This window comes from Stegodyphus dumicola, chromosome 9, assembly GCF_044657685.1.
Source record: "Stegodyphus dumicola isolate Sdum_Otavi_A_Nest chromosome 9, ASM4465768v1".
NCBI lineage: Eukaryota > Metazoa > Arthropoda > Arachnida > Araneae > Eresidae > Stegodyphus > Stegodyphus dumicola.
In genome coordinates this window covers 120,478,677-120,496,483 of record NC_140776.1, presented here as the reverse complement: position 1 = coordinate 120,496,483, position 17,807 = coordinate 120,478,677, and the positions used below count along the sequence as shown (strand labels likewise).

Below are 17,807 nucleotides of genomic sequence, written 5' to 3'. Positions count from 1 at the left end.
TCTCTAGAATCATTTAGAATGATGACCTAATATTCTACAAACTATGTGAGAGTTCCTCAATAGAATTCTGTGAAATTTTAGTTATAGTTTCGATAGACTTGTGTAAAGAGATTCTGTAAAGACACATGCAGATAATCTATACAGATTTCTGCAGGAATTCTGTAAAACTTTCTGCAGAGGTGTTGAATTTTACTTGGTCGTGAATAACAACCCCAATAAACGTGAAGCGAATCCTCGCTATGTCTGAGATAACTACATGTCTTATAGGTTTTAAGTAACCTTTTTATTTTAACGGACTTTAGAACATAAATGTACTTTCTTATGCTCCAATAATCAACTACAGCTCGTCGTGATGTAACTAAACAGGACAGTCAAATTTAAGTTAAATGTGGAACAGTAGTCAGAGACTACAGAATTAAATATTACTATACGTTGGCTCAGTAATTCTAAATTCTAACTCTTTGGTGCATTAAAACCAAAATGTCATCAGCGAAGTAACGCAAAGCTGAATAATTACAACTATCCGAGCTGGCAAAAACTAACATGTAACGTGCGCGCAAAGATAGAAACATGGTCTGTTTTAAATCTCCCAAACCATCAATTTAAATACTATCTGTCTCATTTGCATTCTGGTGAGGAAACAGAAACGGAGAATTTACAGTAAAGGCTGAAATTATAAATAACTCGTTAATTTTGATAACTGTACAGAGTTTCTAAACCTATAATAACAAAATGCGCAGAGTCGACTAACAGAATTCTATGGAAAATGTCAGATCCAATTTAAAAAAGCTGGACCATCATTCTAAAGAAATCTAAACAAGTTTCCTTTTTGAGTTTGCTATAAAATATCACATAGAAGCTTTTGAGGGTTTAAAAGCATAATATTATCAGTAAAAGTTTCTTTTGGAATTAAAAAAGAGTGAAATAAATTTTCATTTTTAAATAGAATTTTTGTAACCTTATCTAAATTTTCAAACGTACTAAACTTTTATAATTAATTATTACATTTTCTTGATAAGAATTTTTAGTATTGTTTTGATTTAAAAAATATTTAAGTAAAAATAAATAAATTTTAGATAATTATTAAGTCGAATTAAAATGATGCAATCATTTTTCTTATCGGTTGTACATATATAATAATTAAAAGTATTAATTTCAAGAATTACAATTATATAATCAGCGAAGGAACTTCATTTTTTAATTAATTTTATGATTCAAATTGCTTTTATACTTGCGCGAGATAAATGTTATCTATTCTATCAGCAATAGTGTACCATAAATTGTGTAAAGTGTTGTATAATTTATTAAAAAACTTTAAACTAGAGGGTAAAATGCAAAAATTTCTATTCAGAAATGATTCAAAACTTATGAATAAATTATATTTATATTTGTTCTTCTATATTACATGTAATGCATCAAAAACTGAAATCATTCTGTGATTGCTGACGACATAGGGTAACACTAATTCAGAAGTCAAACAACAAAAATCAGCGTTATATTTACAAAATTTTCACAGGACTAGTTTCGATGGTTTTACCGAACCACCATCCTCAGCTGCAAAACCGCAAATTATTCGGCGTGTTATTGTGTCTTAATAGGGTAACACTGTTCAGAGGTTATGTCACCAATTACTGCTTGAATGTTATCACAAAAGATCTTCCACATGTCGTGGAATACGAGAAGCATTTCTCTGTCAGCATTTCTCGCAGGAAAGCATCACATATCGTTATGTCTAGACTTCTAAGAGGGAAAATAAGAAAAATTGCTAACTAAAAAGTCGTTCCGGAAACAGTTTCTGTAACATTGCTTTATTCCCCTGTCTTCTTGCGTGATGGTTCTATCAAAAATATTCCAGCATTCCCAAAAAAGATTGATAGCATGTAGTTTTCGAATATCAGCATTAATATTGGAGATTTCTACTTGCTACATTATCAGACGATTGATTTAATTCGATGATCGTATATGAGCAATATACGTTGCTTATTAGCCAAGTACTTACTAAAATATCTTCTAGAATTCTATTAAAAAATATGATGTTAAATTTCTTTAGAATCTTTTAGAATGATGGCCCAGTTTTCTATAAATTAAATGAGAGAACGTGTGTAGAATTCAAAAGCAGTTTAGATTTAGTTACTACATATAGAGTTTCTATACAGGTGTGTGTAGTTATACCTTAAAGTACGTTGAGATGTCACGAAAAAAATCTGTTTTAAATCCATTTTAGAATCCTGTGTGTAAAAAAAAAGAGTTTTTTTATTCTCCCCCATATGCACAGACGTCACGCAGAAAATAGTCAAAATGGATTGAGGAGCAATCAAAATAGATATTTCCGTTGATATATAATACCTGATGGAAACTTCGTGGAACTGTTGAAAAATACAATGATGTCTGAAACGCATTCCAATCGAATACCAAGGAATCTCAGATTTATTCTACCAAAAATCAAGCAACACTTAAAAATTAGTACCGTAAAATGTTCAGCAAATTTAGAAGAACGATTTGCAATAAAAGTTAATCCTGAAGCTTTTAGAAGAATCATTTAAGGCGCATAGATACAACGGGCGGCCAGCAAGAAAGAGATTGTTCGTTAACAAGTAAACAAGGATATTGCGCCTGGCTTTCGTAAAGTCCATGATAAGCAAAGTTTTAAAATATTGGAATAATGTTATTATTGGGGGAAAATTAAAATTTAATATATAATTGAGGAAGACAGATGAATTAAAGGTGGCAAAATTCGAAAATTGTTGCTTGATGATTGGAGGATGTTTCGCTGCCTTAGGAATAAGAAATATGATGTTTATCGAAAGTAATACGGATAAATATATAAATATTCTTAATGAAAACCTAGAAATATCTGCAAAGAAAACTTGGAATGCATATCCTAAACGGTGTCAGACATTCAGGTCTGTCAGAACAAAGATCCTAGCCATAAATGTCCGCTTTTCGTTATAACATAACTGTCTTGAAGTTATCAGAACTTCTCCATATACTTCTAATTTAAATCCTATGAAACATTTATGGGGTGAGTTGGCGAAAAAATATGGAAGCATGTTATTTCTTCGAAAGCTCTACTAAAAGCAATTTCTGCTAACGAACAGTACGAAATACAATATTCTTACATGAAAATAATTTATTGAGTCTATAAAAAAAGTGCCTTAAAAGTGTAATGTTAGCTACATATTCAACAGAAACATAGAATGTCCCTTTATTTTCTTATTTTTATTAGCCCAAAGGGCGTTAACCCAGAAGAAGTATTAATTTCGTTTTGGCATTTTGCGTTGATTCGCTATAAATGTCGAATCACTTTTTAAATTGTTGCCACCAAATATTAGAAACCTGTATTATATTTAAAGAAATTAAATAATGAAGAATCTGTATTAATGTATGTATGTTTTTCGCATTGTGATAAAACACGGTACATAGAGCCATCAAATTTTGAATAACGTACTTCTCCACCCGAATATGGGCATCAAGAAGGCCTAATTTGGAACTTGTTTTATTATATATTTCATATTTTGTAAAGCATTTATAAGCATTAAGCATTGCGCATGAGTTTTTGATTAAGAAACTCAACGATTTGAAAGCGAGCAAGGCAAGTACGGGAGGGAGACTTTTTTATCTCCAGCGCGCGATGCTGTGTATTGGAAATTCTAAAGATATGCTCTTTTAAATATTTTTTTATATTGCTGTTGAATTTAATTTTATGGTTAACGTGCGAAGAACATGATATTTAATAAATAAAGGTAACACACAAAACGTTACGAAACGCCCCTTTGGGCATAATATAAAATCTGAAAGCTTTCGTTTTTTTTGGGGGGGGGATTTGTTTCTTAAATATAAACTGCTTCTTCAAAATGGCCGGTACTAACACGAGTTCATTTTTAGAACTTTTTGAATAAACTGCATTTTTAACTAAAAACATTTTGAATAACTTTTTTGAAAAGAAGCAAGTTTTTAAATAGATGATCAATAGTGTACGCGAAAAAAAAAATAAAGCGATTTTTCTAATATTTGGTAACTGATATTTGAAAACTGAAAAACCACAAATTTGCGAAAACAGTTGGAAGTGTGAGCCATTGCTTATACATGTACACAGTGGCTCACATTTTGTTTTCGAACACTTGTATTTTTGAAATTTATTTGCACAAATCTTATACTAAGTGTTAAATAGGCTCCAAATTTTTTTCTAATAGCATATTTTATCAAAATAATGTTTGTTTGTAACAAAACAATCTGTTCAAAACGTTTCAGTCGGTAAATAACATAATAATTCGGAAATTCGAAACATCTGTTGAAAGGTTTTGGCAGATGAAGTTTCTTGTCATAATTTTTGTTTTGAATGAAAATATATTGCACGATACTTGTTTAGCAAAGTACGTTAGTTTAACGTTTCCATATTTGAGAGAAAAAAAAAAAAAAAAGAAAGAAAAAGAAAAGAAAAGAGAAGAAAAAAGAAAGAGAAAGGAAAAGGCAAAATTTTTCGTTCAAAAATGATTCAGTGAAAATATGTTGTATTTAATGTAACATATTCACAATATGTAAAATATTATGAGTAAAACGAACTGAAACTGAAAATTTGCTTTGATTACAGATTGAAAGTTTTGGAAATTTCTACTGAACAAGGGTGGCCAAACTTCAGTAAGAGTTGCGTGTTGGAATTCAGAAACGTTTCCAGAGTTTGAGTTTTCCAAAAGTTACAATTCCGGTGTATATCATTTTAAGAGTAGTGAAACAAGTTTCAAATGGAAAGAAACAGCTGATTCTACACAGTTATTTAGTGTCAGTTTGCCTTGAACATGTGATGATTCGTCGAAGGCAGCACAAAGTTTTGTGTCATTGTTTTCTTTGATTACAGCTTGATGCATTTAAAAGTACTTTTTGTCAATTTTTAAATGCTCTGATTCTTCAGCGTTACCTTCTTGCAAACGTTGATCTATCACAGCTTTGTAATGCTGATGAAACTTCGGATTCTTTTTAAATCTGCTCTATACATTATATTAAAATTACTTCTGTAACCCCGCGGCTCAATGAGCGCCAGCTAGCGGCCGCCAGGGAAAACACCGGCTAACAAAGACTATCTGTCAGTCGATGTGCGGGAATCATGGACTGGTGTTCCCCTAGATTTACTTTGTAACTTAAATGTTTAATTATAACGCCCTGAATGGTAATGTTTTATCTTAATTGTGTTTTGTTAATTAAAATTATTTAAAAAGGGCCTGGTGAGTCTTTTTAAATAGTTTTAATTAACAAAACACATATTAAGGTAAAACATTACCGTTAAGGGCGTTATAATTACACCTTTAAGTTACAAAGTAAATCTCGGGGAACAACATGCTCAGTCCATGATTCCCGTACATCGACTGACTGCTATAGTCTTTGTTGGCCGGTGTTTTTCCCGGCGGCCGCTAGGTGGCGCTCATTGAGCCGTGGGGTTGCACCTCGTCATTCCTCTACATGCATGTTACACAACAAGCAAGTCTTATACTGTTGTCCTCAAATTTGATGGATTCTTGAACTTCTATAAAGGTAATATCCTCTTCTAAGTTCTGACTGCCATCAGATTTGTTAGAAACTCTTAAACTTTCCAAATGCCATAAAAATTTCTTATCAGTTCAGACATCGAATCAACTTCTAAATTATTTTAAAACCTGTATCAAATTCTGCAGGATATTAAATGTTTCTAATGCATTGCATACCTTTCCTTTTTCGCTCACAGAGCACTCCAATTTAATTTTTACTGCTACTAATGATCCAGATATTCGGCAGATTCTTCCTGTAAAGCATCTACAAGTATCCATCCATTCATTTGGTATAGCATCCACTAGCAAATCTAGCTTTTAAAGACTCTTTATAAAAATGACTGAAATTGTTTTAAAGAATCAGTACAATTTTTCTATAGTTTTATTTATTTATTTTTTAAAGTTTTTGAGTAACGTTATTAAGTTTCTGAGCTGACAAGAAGTGAAATAAAATAATTACGTTTAGACATTGATCAGTTTAAGTTTACTAATATTTTTATATAAAGAAATGAAATAAATTAATTACTTTTTTTAAAGTATTGAATAGTTTTAGTTTACCATATTTCATACAGGTATTTTTAGGCCACCCCTGCTATAGAATAAAATTCTGTAAAGGCTTTATTAAGTATCTACGAGATTTCAGGATGTAACATATCTATAGATTTCTGTTCCATGAAAGCAAATAGAAAGGTATTTCTTTAAAAGCTTACCTATAAAGTTTCTATAGAGTCTATAGAGCTGTGACAGATTCTATTAAAAAAATTAAAGTTAGTCCGTTACGAAGGGGCTGTTTCTGTTATTGTTTGTGATGAGCTTATTAAGTTACTAAGTTGCACTTGTCGGTGCTTTCATAATGTTAATTTTATGTCTTTTTTAAATTATGGTTATTTAGTAATTTTAAACTATTATCTTGTTTTTTATTACTTTACAAAAATACTGTTTTTTATTATCGCGTTTACCAATTAACTTACCCAAGCTGCAAAATACACACATGTTCTTTTTTCTTCAAAATTGTTCTTTGGGAAACTCTTTGCCTTATTTATCCGAATAATGCCTCGTAGATGTCAAATCATCCAAATATACTCTATTATGTTTATATCTGGTTGCTTTGGGGTCCCAGCGGTATACTTCGAAAACAAACATGAAGAATACTGATAGTACTTCAGGTGTTCATCAGGCGGTTAGAATAAGCACAGGACGCAACATATGTAGCGAATTTATAAGCGGATTATTCCATTAATGGATCTAAAAATGATTCTGCTTTGAACTATTCCTGTTACGAAGCGAATAACGATACTAATGCGTAGTTCGAAAGGCTAGTAATAACTTGACTATTCTTGTTCGAACTATATTTTGTTTAAACGAGTTTGCATCAGTGGTAAATTTGATCTTGATTTGGATACAAAAATTCATGACGATATCTTTCATTTATATTTAATGAAAACACCAAATATATCTCAGTAATACACATACATCGCAATGGCGAACCACAGTTACATAATGTAAAAAAAAAAAAAAAAAAAAAAAAAAACAGAATTCCTTTGGCGCAACAGCGCCCTCTATCCTATGAAAAGTTCCAACACACCCCACCTGTGCTCTTTTAAGAGCACATTAAATTTACATATCAATAATATATTTAGATATAATCAAAACCAATATGCACAAATTAATACTGAAAACTACATTGCAAATTAAATACAATACATGAAACAAACATATATATATAACTTTAAACTTCAAAAGGATAGATTAATTGGACGGGTCTTCGATAAAGTCCTTGAGAAGTACGAATCAAACATGAACGCACATACCCATCCCTACCTTTATAAACTTCTTCTATAATTCCAATAGGCCATAAAAATTTTGATTTCGTCGACCCCTCCAGCAATACAACCTCACGCTTTTTAAGATTCTTTTCAGGAGATGGATTTAGAAAAGTATGCGCAGACCGTAATTCGAGGAGATAATTCTCCTTCCACTTTTTCCAAATTTGTTTCAAAAGATTAGTTTGATACAGTTTTCTCCTAGTCAAAGTCTGCCTGTTCAATGGTTCATTCCTGAAAAGGTCGACGAAATGTACAGGATAAGAAATATTTTCTTGCCCTGGAAACAAGAAATGGGCAGGTGTAAGAGCTTCTGGCTCTTTTATTTCATTATGGACTTAAGTAAGAGGTCTATGATTTAAAACTAACTCAATTTCTGATAGAATAGTCATCATTTCCTCAAAGTTAAGAAGAGCCCTTCCGAGAACCTTTCTCAAAGGATCTTTGATACTTTTCATAAGCCTTTCATAAAAACCACCCCACCAAGGCGCGTGAGGCACAATATATTGCCAAGTTATGCCGTTTATTGATATGAAATCTTTCAATTTTGAATTCTATTATAATTTTTGCAAATTCTTTAAGAATTTCATTAGTGGCTCTAAAGCTCTTAGCATTGTCGGAAATGATAACTTTACAATTTCCTCTCCTAGCTAAAAATCTCCTTAATGACAAAATAAAATTTTTTGTTGACATATTTGTGATTAATTCTATGTGCACAGCTCTAGTAACACTGCATGTAAATAATGTTATGTAAGCCTTTTGAGGCGTATCCTTTCCTGATTTTATTAAAACTGGGCCAGTGAAATCTATGCCAGTTACAGTAAAAGGAGGGTTTTCAGTAATTCTACATTTAGGTAGTTGACTAGTTATTTGTTTAGCTGGTTTCAACTTATACTTTCGACAAATTAGGCAGTTACCTAATACTCTTTTTATAATTTGTCTACCTCGTGGAATCCAAAATCTAGACCTAATTCTGACTAGCGTAAATGTAACTCCACCATGAAAAATTTTATTATGTTCTCGAATAATAATTAACTCTGTAAATTTAGACTGCTTAGGAAGAAGTATAGGATGAGCTTCATCCTTTGTAAACGCTCCTTGTTCTAACCTTCCTTTTATGCGCAATACACCACAACTGTCGAGAAATGGGGCTAAATTTGAAAGTGGTGAGTTTTTAGGAATCGATTTACCATTTTTAAGGTTCTGTAATTCTAAGTTGAACTCTATGTTTTGCTCATGTTTTATCCAGTCTATTTGAAATGATTTTAAAGTTTCGACAAAATACAATCGCCAGATTGTATTTTGTCGAATACAAAATTGCCAGATTTTTTCCCGATTAAAGAACAGTAATTCGTCCATTAATATCACATAACATATCCCATGATCTCTCATTTCCCTCACACAAAATAATGCGTAATCAGAACTGAATACTACTCACATTCTTAACAAAGTCTAACTAACCTAATCTTCTTCCGAATCTTCCTTACATGGTGGATACACTTTTATTATGGATTCAATAAAATTACTGAACGATTTTTTTTCCGAATTTGATAGAATTTGATAAAAAAAAAAATTCTCTTTAGACAGCGCCATACAATCCTAAAATTATTCAACCCTACTTCACAACAATTACAAAATATTCTATTCAACCAAATTTTCAATAAAACTATTTACTCACTACCGTTATCAAACATTAAAGTTAGTAGAAAAAATAAACATATATTTGAATGAATCAGATATTGACATAGATGTATGTGATTCATATTTAGAACAGTTGAATAGTAAAATTGAAATTATTAACATACTAAATAGTGACATTGATGAATTGTTGAAAGAAGAACAAGAAATTAAGGATGAAATTAACACAGTAGATGAATATAACGAAAAAATAATACCAGTTAAAGTAAAGTTGCAAAACAAAATTAAATCAATTGGAAAAGTTCCAACAATTCCTACTAAATTGTATTTGATGCTTTGTGTATACTTTCAAAAAAACTATTTCTATGAGGCTTTAGTTAACGAAGTTCTCAATAATAAGCGCTCTTTGAATCGAGAACGCATACTGAGCAAGACGATTGGAGGAAGCAAAAGTATCAAAATACTTGAAAGAACCTCACTCTTAAAACCAACTGCACGAGAAATAATTACCTTCCCTTTACATGAATCATGACAATCTTGAGAAGCCGATATTTAACAAGGATCATAACGAAAGCCGATATTTAACAAGGATCATAACGAAGAAAGGAAAATTAAGGTTTATATTTAATTCTTGTTTGTATCAAATTGTAGGCAAAGGGCAAAATGGGGACCGCGTAATGGAAACTTTGTTGCTTATAATCTTATGTGCATAATTGAAAGGGAACGTACGTGTGTATGTATGTATGAGTTTCGTGTTCTTTGGTAGCATAAACTAAGTTCAAACAGAGGTAGAGCGAATTATCAAATGGTTTGAGGTTAGTGACAGAGTCTTGAAAAGGTTTGGAAACAACCTTTTATTAAATTAAAACTTTAACATAAACGTATAACTTGTGGTTGACAAGCTCGGCTACCACTTGTGGTGAGATAACTTGAAGTAACAATCAAATTTCCTGCTCCTGACCTCGCTGAGAGGAGTTAATTTTCATGTTAATTTTCCTGTAACTTCACTGGCTGGACTTGCTGTGGCTCTGCCATTGGACTTCTCATTTGAAATTTCTTCCGTCGTCCATTGTGCGCTTTTCTGTGTGAATTCCGCCGTAAGTAAAATCGTACTTTTCTCCCTCGCTGCGAACTTTTGTCGGCATCTGATTCCTAGTACGTTCGCTTCCTCCTGGTCGTGTGGTGAGATAACTTGAAATAACAATCAAATTTCCTGCTCCTGGCCTCGCTGAGAGGAGTTAATTTTCCTGTAACTTCACTGGCTGGACTTGCTGTGGCTCTGCCGTTGGACTTCTCATTTGAAATTTCTTCCGTCGTGCATTGTGCGCTTTTCTGTGTGAATTCCGCCGTAAGTAAAATCGTACTTTTCTCCCTCGCTGCGAACTTTTGTCGGCATCTGATTCCTAGTACGTTCGCTTCCTCCTGGTCGTGTGGTGAGATAACTTGAAATAACAATCAAATTTCCTGCTCCTGGCCTCGCTGAGAGGAGTTAATTTTCCTGTAACTTCACTGGCTGGACTTGCTGTGGCTCTGCCGTTGGACTTCTCATTTGAAATTTCTTCCGTCGTCCATTGTGCGCTTTTCTGTGTGAATTCCGCCGTAAGTAAAATCGTACTTTTCTTCCTCCCTGCGAACTTTTGTCGGCATCTGATTCCTAGTACGTTCGCTTCCTCCTGGTCGTTATTGGTTACTGGGATGCTTCCTGGGTCTACTGGATCCTTTTAGCTTTTCTCTCTTCCTCGAATCTTTTCTTTTCTGTAGTTTGTGCACCCTGCTGTCCGCTAAAGGCTTTCTTATACCTGGTCGCGTTTTGATCTTTTCCTTTTGCCCTTCGTTGTGTGCTACCTGATTTCTTTTTCTTTCCGAAATTTGCCTTTTCATATTTTGAGATGGTCCTTCGCTGTTTAGAGTGTATTCCTGCAAAACATTTTTCAATGAAGGCATATCAATGCGCTCGTAATAGCGCTTTATTTGATCCACGTTTGCCTTAAGCGATTCTTCATTTGGAGCTTTCAAATAAAATATTGTCTCTCATATTCGGTTGATCAAAGACAGGCTTTCAGAATTTGCCTCCCCACTTTGGCTTCAATGACGCATGAAAGAGAATCTTTACTTTTCAACACTTTATCTCGCATCTTAAATTCAAATTTTGCCTCATCTTCTAATTTCTGGATGTCTGCCATCTTAAATTCCTCAGCTCTGTTTCGAACAAAAGATTGTTTACCCAGAGTGGTAATTAGCTTTCTGCCAAGAAATAGTTCAGCTGGCGTCCTCTCGAATGTGTCATGTTTAGTCAAGGCAAATGCAAGTTCATTGATGCAGCTATCCAAGTGTTTATAATAGTTTTTCACATAGCTGCGAACGATTTTTAACAATATTTCTATTCATCCTCTGTGTGATATTTAATTTAATAAGGTACCATTTTAAAATGCTGTATGCCAAGTCCTGAGCATAAATCCTCAAACATTGAACTAATAAACCGTTTTTCGTTATTTGCAATTACTTTTAGTGGGGCCCCATATTTTAACATAAATTTATTTAAAAAAGAATCTGAAAGAGTTTTATTGGAAGCTCTTTTGAGAAGTACTGTTTCTAGCCACTTCGTAATTACGAATAAATATCTATTTTTATACTTCTCACTAGATGGGTAGGGATTTAATAAGTCAATTCCTAACAATTGATTAGGGAAAATAGCTTATATGTTAATTAGATAAACGGCTGGGCTATAATTAATATCGTTAACTAACTGGCAGATGTTACAGGTTTTGACGTGCTCACTAATAATTTTTATAGCTGTGGAAAATAGATGACACCTTGATCTTCAGATCATTACATAGAAACGTGCCCAGAGGTTTGGCACATGCAGCTGCCAGACACTGATGATCCATTGAAGCGATTCTTCATCATAAAGACGGCTATCCTTAAGAAACTTAAAAAATATAATGAAAAAACTAGAGGCACTAGGGTGGAATATGTGTCGTGCTGATTAGTGTGCTCCTGTGTAATGAAAATGCATAACGTGAGTAGCATTTGCACTGTATATAGCGCTACTGCACACAATGACTGTAGTACTGACCGTAACGAATCACAATGAATAATGCTAGAAGTACTTACTGTAATGAACGTAAGAAGTACTGACTGAATGTGACTCTAATGACTGTATGCGTCGAATCCAGTACGGTATAATATACAAAGAACTACTGCCCTTAATATAATGTGCGACGGGCAGTGTAAAATGTATTTAATGTATAGCATATATATTGAATTTAGCATATTGTACCCAATGAATATAGTATTCTGTATTTTAAAGTATTGCAATAGTAATTTTTGTTATGAAGTAATTTAAGTAAATTTGTGGTATGTATAATGTTCAGTTATTTCGTATAATATGTATTATGCATTTAATTCTTTGATATTGTAATTTATGTATTATTTGGGTTAGATGTCCATATGAATTTATTAAGTACTAATGTCATTTGGCTATATAGAATTTAAATTCAACAAACTCCGATGCGGTCCTTGTAGGGCATCGGCGAGTGCTGCTCTAGACAGTTATAGGATCCGCATAACACCCGATCAGTCGCGCTGATCAAGCCGCTTGGGTGTCACCTGTTCACCTGTCCATCTTGAATAAGCTCGGCGCCTACCCAAAATTTGACGCATCCGTGGAAATTTCTAACTTTCTACTGGTGCCAGGGAATTTTAAGACTGGCCGCTTGGATCAAAGCAGTTTCCAGTCTCTCGAACGCTGTGTTTTGCCGTCCAGATAAATCTGCTTCTCTTTCTCTTTAACTTAAATAACAGTTTTCCTATCTGTGCTAAACATAAATCCAAAGTTGAATACAAATTTTGACTGTATTTGATTAACCCCCAACTAGTTTGGGAATTTTCGGTTTCGATTCCTTTTCTGAGATATTTTATAGCCCAAGTAACGAATTATTTCTTTGGCTGCATTTATTTTTAACCCCGCTTCTTTTTAGAAACGAAAATACTTCGCGTAAATCTCGAATATGTTTTTCTATAGTCTTGCTAGTTACAATTATGTCACTTAGGAACGTAAACGTAGATTTTTTGAGGTCGTCTTAGTATAATATTCCTGGCCTTTTGAAACGCGGTGGGTGCTCTGCATAAGCCAGAGGGCAGTCTAAAGGCATAAACGCCTGACTTGGTAATAAATACGATTTTTAGCACATCCTCTGGTTTTACACATAGTTGAAAATATCCAGAGATGCTATCTAGCGTGATCATGTATTTCATTGCCATAATGCATCTAATTATTTCTCCAAATATGGACAATGGCAATGTTGCCAGATATTTTTGAACTAAAATTGCAAGAAAAGAATCGAATAGTCGCAAAAAATAGCACATGGCGTCAGAGATCACGTGATTTTTGTGACGTCAGAGTTTCTTATTTCACATGACCTTGAAGAGCAATTAGGTTATTTCGAAGTAGGAGATATAAAAATGTTCAGTGCCCGTGGTCGGGACTCGAATCACGGACCTCTCGAATACGCGCCGAGTGGGCTGACCACTACATCACGAAGGCATGCTAAGAAGGCGGGAGAAGTACCTTATATACTGCCTCTTTTAAAGAACGACTGGGAATAAGGGGACCCAATCGCCAAATCCTAGTGGAGAAGAATCATTATACACCAGCCTTTTTTTTTAGTTCCAGCGCCGCTGTAGAAACATTAGGTTATTTAGAAGTAGGAGACATAAAAATTAGCAGTGCCCTGGTCGGGACTCGAACCACGGACCTCTCGAATACGCGCCGAGTGTGCTGGCCATTACACCGCGAAGGCATACTAATAAGGCTGGAGAAATACCTTATAACCAACCTCTGACGTTATCAGAATTTCAGTCTCCATAGGTTCCATAGGACTGTAATTCGATTTTTATTCATTTTAATTACGTATCTTAGTTTTGACAAAAATTTTAAAACTATGTTGCTAATTATCCACTGTTTAAACATTCATTTTTTCTTTTAATTCATTCTGAGTTAATTGAACTTTTTATTCTTAAATTAATTTTTTTATATCCATTGTAAAGTGCTTACTCAAGTTTGGATTGTTAGCGCGTTTATTCTAATTAAATTGAATTAGCAGTTCGTTTTCCTAATTCATTATTTTTTGCTTTTTATAAACGGCCAATGCGTTTCAGTGAATTTTCCTTTCTACTTGGCTGACTTGTTTATTTTTATAGGGTTCTGATTACTAATAAAATCCTTTTTCTTTCATTGTTAAATTTCTTTATGTTGTTATTTAAAAAATTGACTTTGATACTTCGATTGTTTAATTTTGAGCAATATTGTAATCAGAAGAATGAATTTCATATCTTTTTTTGTTTGAGTAACAAATACACTCTTAGACAAAAAAAAAAAAAAAAAAAAAAAAAAAAAAAAGAAGAAGAAGAAGAAACGACGCACCGAGAAGGAGTTATCCGAATGGGACGAAAATCGGTAGAAGTGATGTATGTACATGTACAGAAAAGCAAATGATTACAATTTGAGAAAAATTGAATGATTTAATGAAGTGATAGAGCTTCACAAAGTGAAAAAGTTAGTAACGCGTTTGTCCACCTCTGGCCCTTATGCAAGCAGTTATTCGGCTTGTCATCGATTGATAGAAGTTGCGGATCTGTCCAACTGGCGCGTTAGATCGACAACATCCCGAGCTGGTTGGAGGGCCCTACCCATAATGCTCCAAACGTGCTCAATAGGAGAGAGATCCGGCGACCTTGCTGGCCAAGGTAATGTTCGGCAAGCCCTAAGGCAAGCAGTAGAAACATGTGCAGTGGGGGGCGAGCATTATCTTGCTGAAATGTAAGCCCAGGGTGGTGTGACATGAAGGACAACACAACGGGCCGTAGATCTTCGTCGACGTGTCGCTGTGCTGTAAAGTTGCGACGGATGACAACCAAAGGGGTTCTACTATGAAATGGAATGGCACCCCAGACCATCACTCCTGGTTGTCGGCCTATCTGCCGAAAGAGAGTCAGGTTGGTATCACACCGCTGTCCGGGGCGGCGTCTTCGCTGGTCATCGGGGCTCAGTTCAAAGCGGGACTCATCACTGAGGACTATTCTACTACAGTACAGTGCGAATGAGCCCGACTCCACTGCAAACGGGCTGGACGTTGTACAAAGGTCAATGGTAGTCGGCGCAAAGGGCGCTGTGACCTCAGCCCCCTTTCTGTGAGCCGTCTATGAATGGTCCTTGCGGTCACTGAAGCACTAGTTGCACGTACAATCGATGATAATGATACATCTGGGGCTGTGAGTGCCGCTCTGACGACTGCTCGGTCTCCACTTTCTGTCGTTTCTCTAGGCCTACCGATTCCTTCTTGACACTGTGTGCGGCCATGGTTCACCCATTCCTGCCAACATCGTCTAATAGTGGCATCGCTCCTGCTCAAATGTCGAACTATTCTCCGATAATAATAATAATAATTATCCTTAGCCTTCCTCGCCTCTCGTTGGGCACTACAGGTCATTCATATCATCCTGGTCGTTGCGTAGTAACCTCTCTTTTATTTATAACTTACATTACAGAATGATAATTAACGTTATGTTGGTATGATCCAACTTACAAATTGTTTTTGTTAGTAGTATAATCAAAATTTTGGTTAGTGGTTGTATTAATGAGCAAAAATTAGTTTAGCTATGCACAATATTTACAGAAGGCGTGCTGCCTTTTACAATACGTCAGACTGGTATTTAGTCTGGTATAGCTTTGATAATGCTTTGTGCGTTGGAGTTAACGAAGTGGAGTATTCTTCTTGCCTCTTGTAAACCGTAGTAGTCTGTTAGGTAATCTCTCGGGCCTTTGGCGTGGAGGAGAGCGGTGTTCTGCGGCGACCTCAAAGAAGCTGTAGCTGTGCATGATGAGAAATAGTGGATTACGTCTGCTGAGCTTGCCGATGTGCCGCAGCTGCATCTAACGTCTTTGTGGAGGAATCTCTCAAAGTAAGACGGGACTCTTCTGTGATTCGTCAGAGCCTGGAGTGTTAAGTGACTGGAATGTAGCCTCTTGAGTTTGACCTCTGGGAAGATTGCGTAGGTAAACCTGCCTGTGTCCCTTTCATCCCATCTTGTCTGCCATAAGGGCATAAAAGATTCGTGGATAAGATGTTTTGCGGTGACTAGTGAGACTGGAATGTCTTGAGTGACGTGCTGGATATCTGTGGCGCTTTCGCAAGTGCGTCTGCCCGCTCGTTGCCTTGGGTACCTTAGTGCCCTCTAACCCAGTGTAGTGAGACTTTTAGTTTCTCAGAGTAGAGAAGATTTCTTTAAGAGACGAAACATGCAGTGGAATCGTGCCTATTTTGTTGAGCCGTTGCAGAATGCTCATGCTATCTGTGTAGAAGAACACGGAATTGAAATTTGAGTTGCTTGCCCATATGGCTGCTTTTCTAAGAGCGAAAGATTCGGCCTGAAAGACTGTGGCATGATCACTTAGCCTGAATTGCTCGTGGTATATTTCTTGAGAGTTCAGGAAAACTACGAATGCTGCGCCCACCCTGGTGTCATCCTTGAACCCATCGGTGAAGACTTCGAGACCTTTGTTAGTGGGCATGTGCTTGTCCCATCGTGTGTCTGAGGAGGAGGCTGGGTGGGAGGAAGAGGTCCGGATGTAGGGTTCTAATACTATCCCTTCTAAAATAGTGGAACCATTTTGCAAAACTGATTCTTGAAGGTGAAAGAGTCGATAAGTGGAACGTTCTTCTTCTGCTTTAAGACCTAAGGGAAGGTTGCCTGCCAGAATCTGGAGGGCTGCCGTAGATGTGGTAGTTTTCTTAAGGCTTTCCTAATTTTAAGGAGGACTACTCTTTGGATTTGTTGTCATTTCTGCCTTTGTGTGGTTGTGCCTTGAATCCAGATGGGGCATCCGTACAAGATCATCTTTTCGACGCCTCTTATGTAAAGATCTTTCATTAGCCGCCCTTTCAGATTCCATTGATTATCTATTATTCTATTAAGATTATTAATAAGTTTATTTGTTTTGTTCCGTATTTCTGAGAGATGGAGAATCCATGTGAGTTTATTATCCAATGCGAATCCTAGGTATTTGAGTGTGCTTTGATTTCGTAGTGGGAGGCCGTGCCATTTGATTTTGGAAAGGCTGTTTAATATTTTATTACCCTTTGGGAACATGATTAGTTTAGTTTTTTCCAAGCTAAAGTTGAGTTTGTATTTAGAGCTCCATGCTGATATTTTTGTCAGTGCTTTTTCAGCCTTTCTTTCTATTATTAATCTATTCCCTCCGTTAATGATGAGGATGAAATCATCTGCGTAAGCTTGAAGCTGCGCAGTGTCTTCGAAGTCTATTTCTAATGCTGTGTTTGCCATGATATTCCATAGGGTCGGGCCTATGTTGTATCCTTGTGGGGCGCCTTTGTGATACGTATGGCTTATGTGAACTCCGTCGTGCTGGTAAGTAATAACCCTGTCGTGTAGGTAGCTGCTTCTTAGCTTGAATATATTCTTTGGACACTTGAGTCTTTTTAGTTGTTCTTTTAGGGCTGGCCACCATAATCGGTTAAAGGCCGAGACTTCGTCTAGGACTATCACACAGGTGTGAAGTCCATTTTCTTTATTTCTTAGGATTTGTTTCTGGAGGTTGTCTAGGGCGTCCACTGTGCTTTTGCCTTTCGTGAACCCAAATTGGGCGTTGTGTAGGAGATGTTTTGAGTCGAGGTGGTGACCTAGTCTTTGCGTTAGCAGTTTATCGAGGACCTTTCCCCAGGCCGAGAGGAAGCATATCGGCCGATAGGCGCTGGGGTCTGTTGGATTTTTTTCCTCTTTCTTAAACAGGACCAGTTCGGCGTTC

At 35.6% G+C, this 17,807-nt stretch overlaps 1 protein-coding gene across 4 annotated transcripts in view; it reads left to right on the top strand.

Moving 5' to 3' along the window:
• LOC118205143 (5'-AMP-activated protein kinase subunit gamma-1-like) overlaps nucleotides 1-17,807 on the top strand; it is a 552,717-nt gene that overhangs the window by 344,334 nt on the left and 190,576 nt on the right. The window lies entirely within an intron of this gene.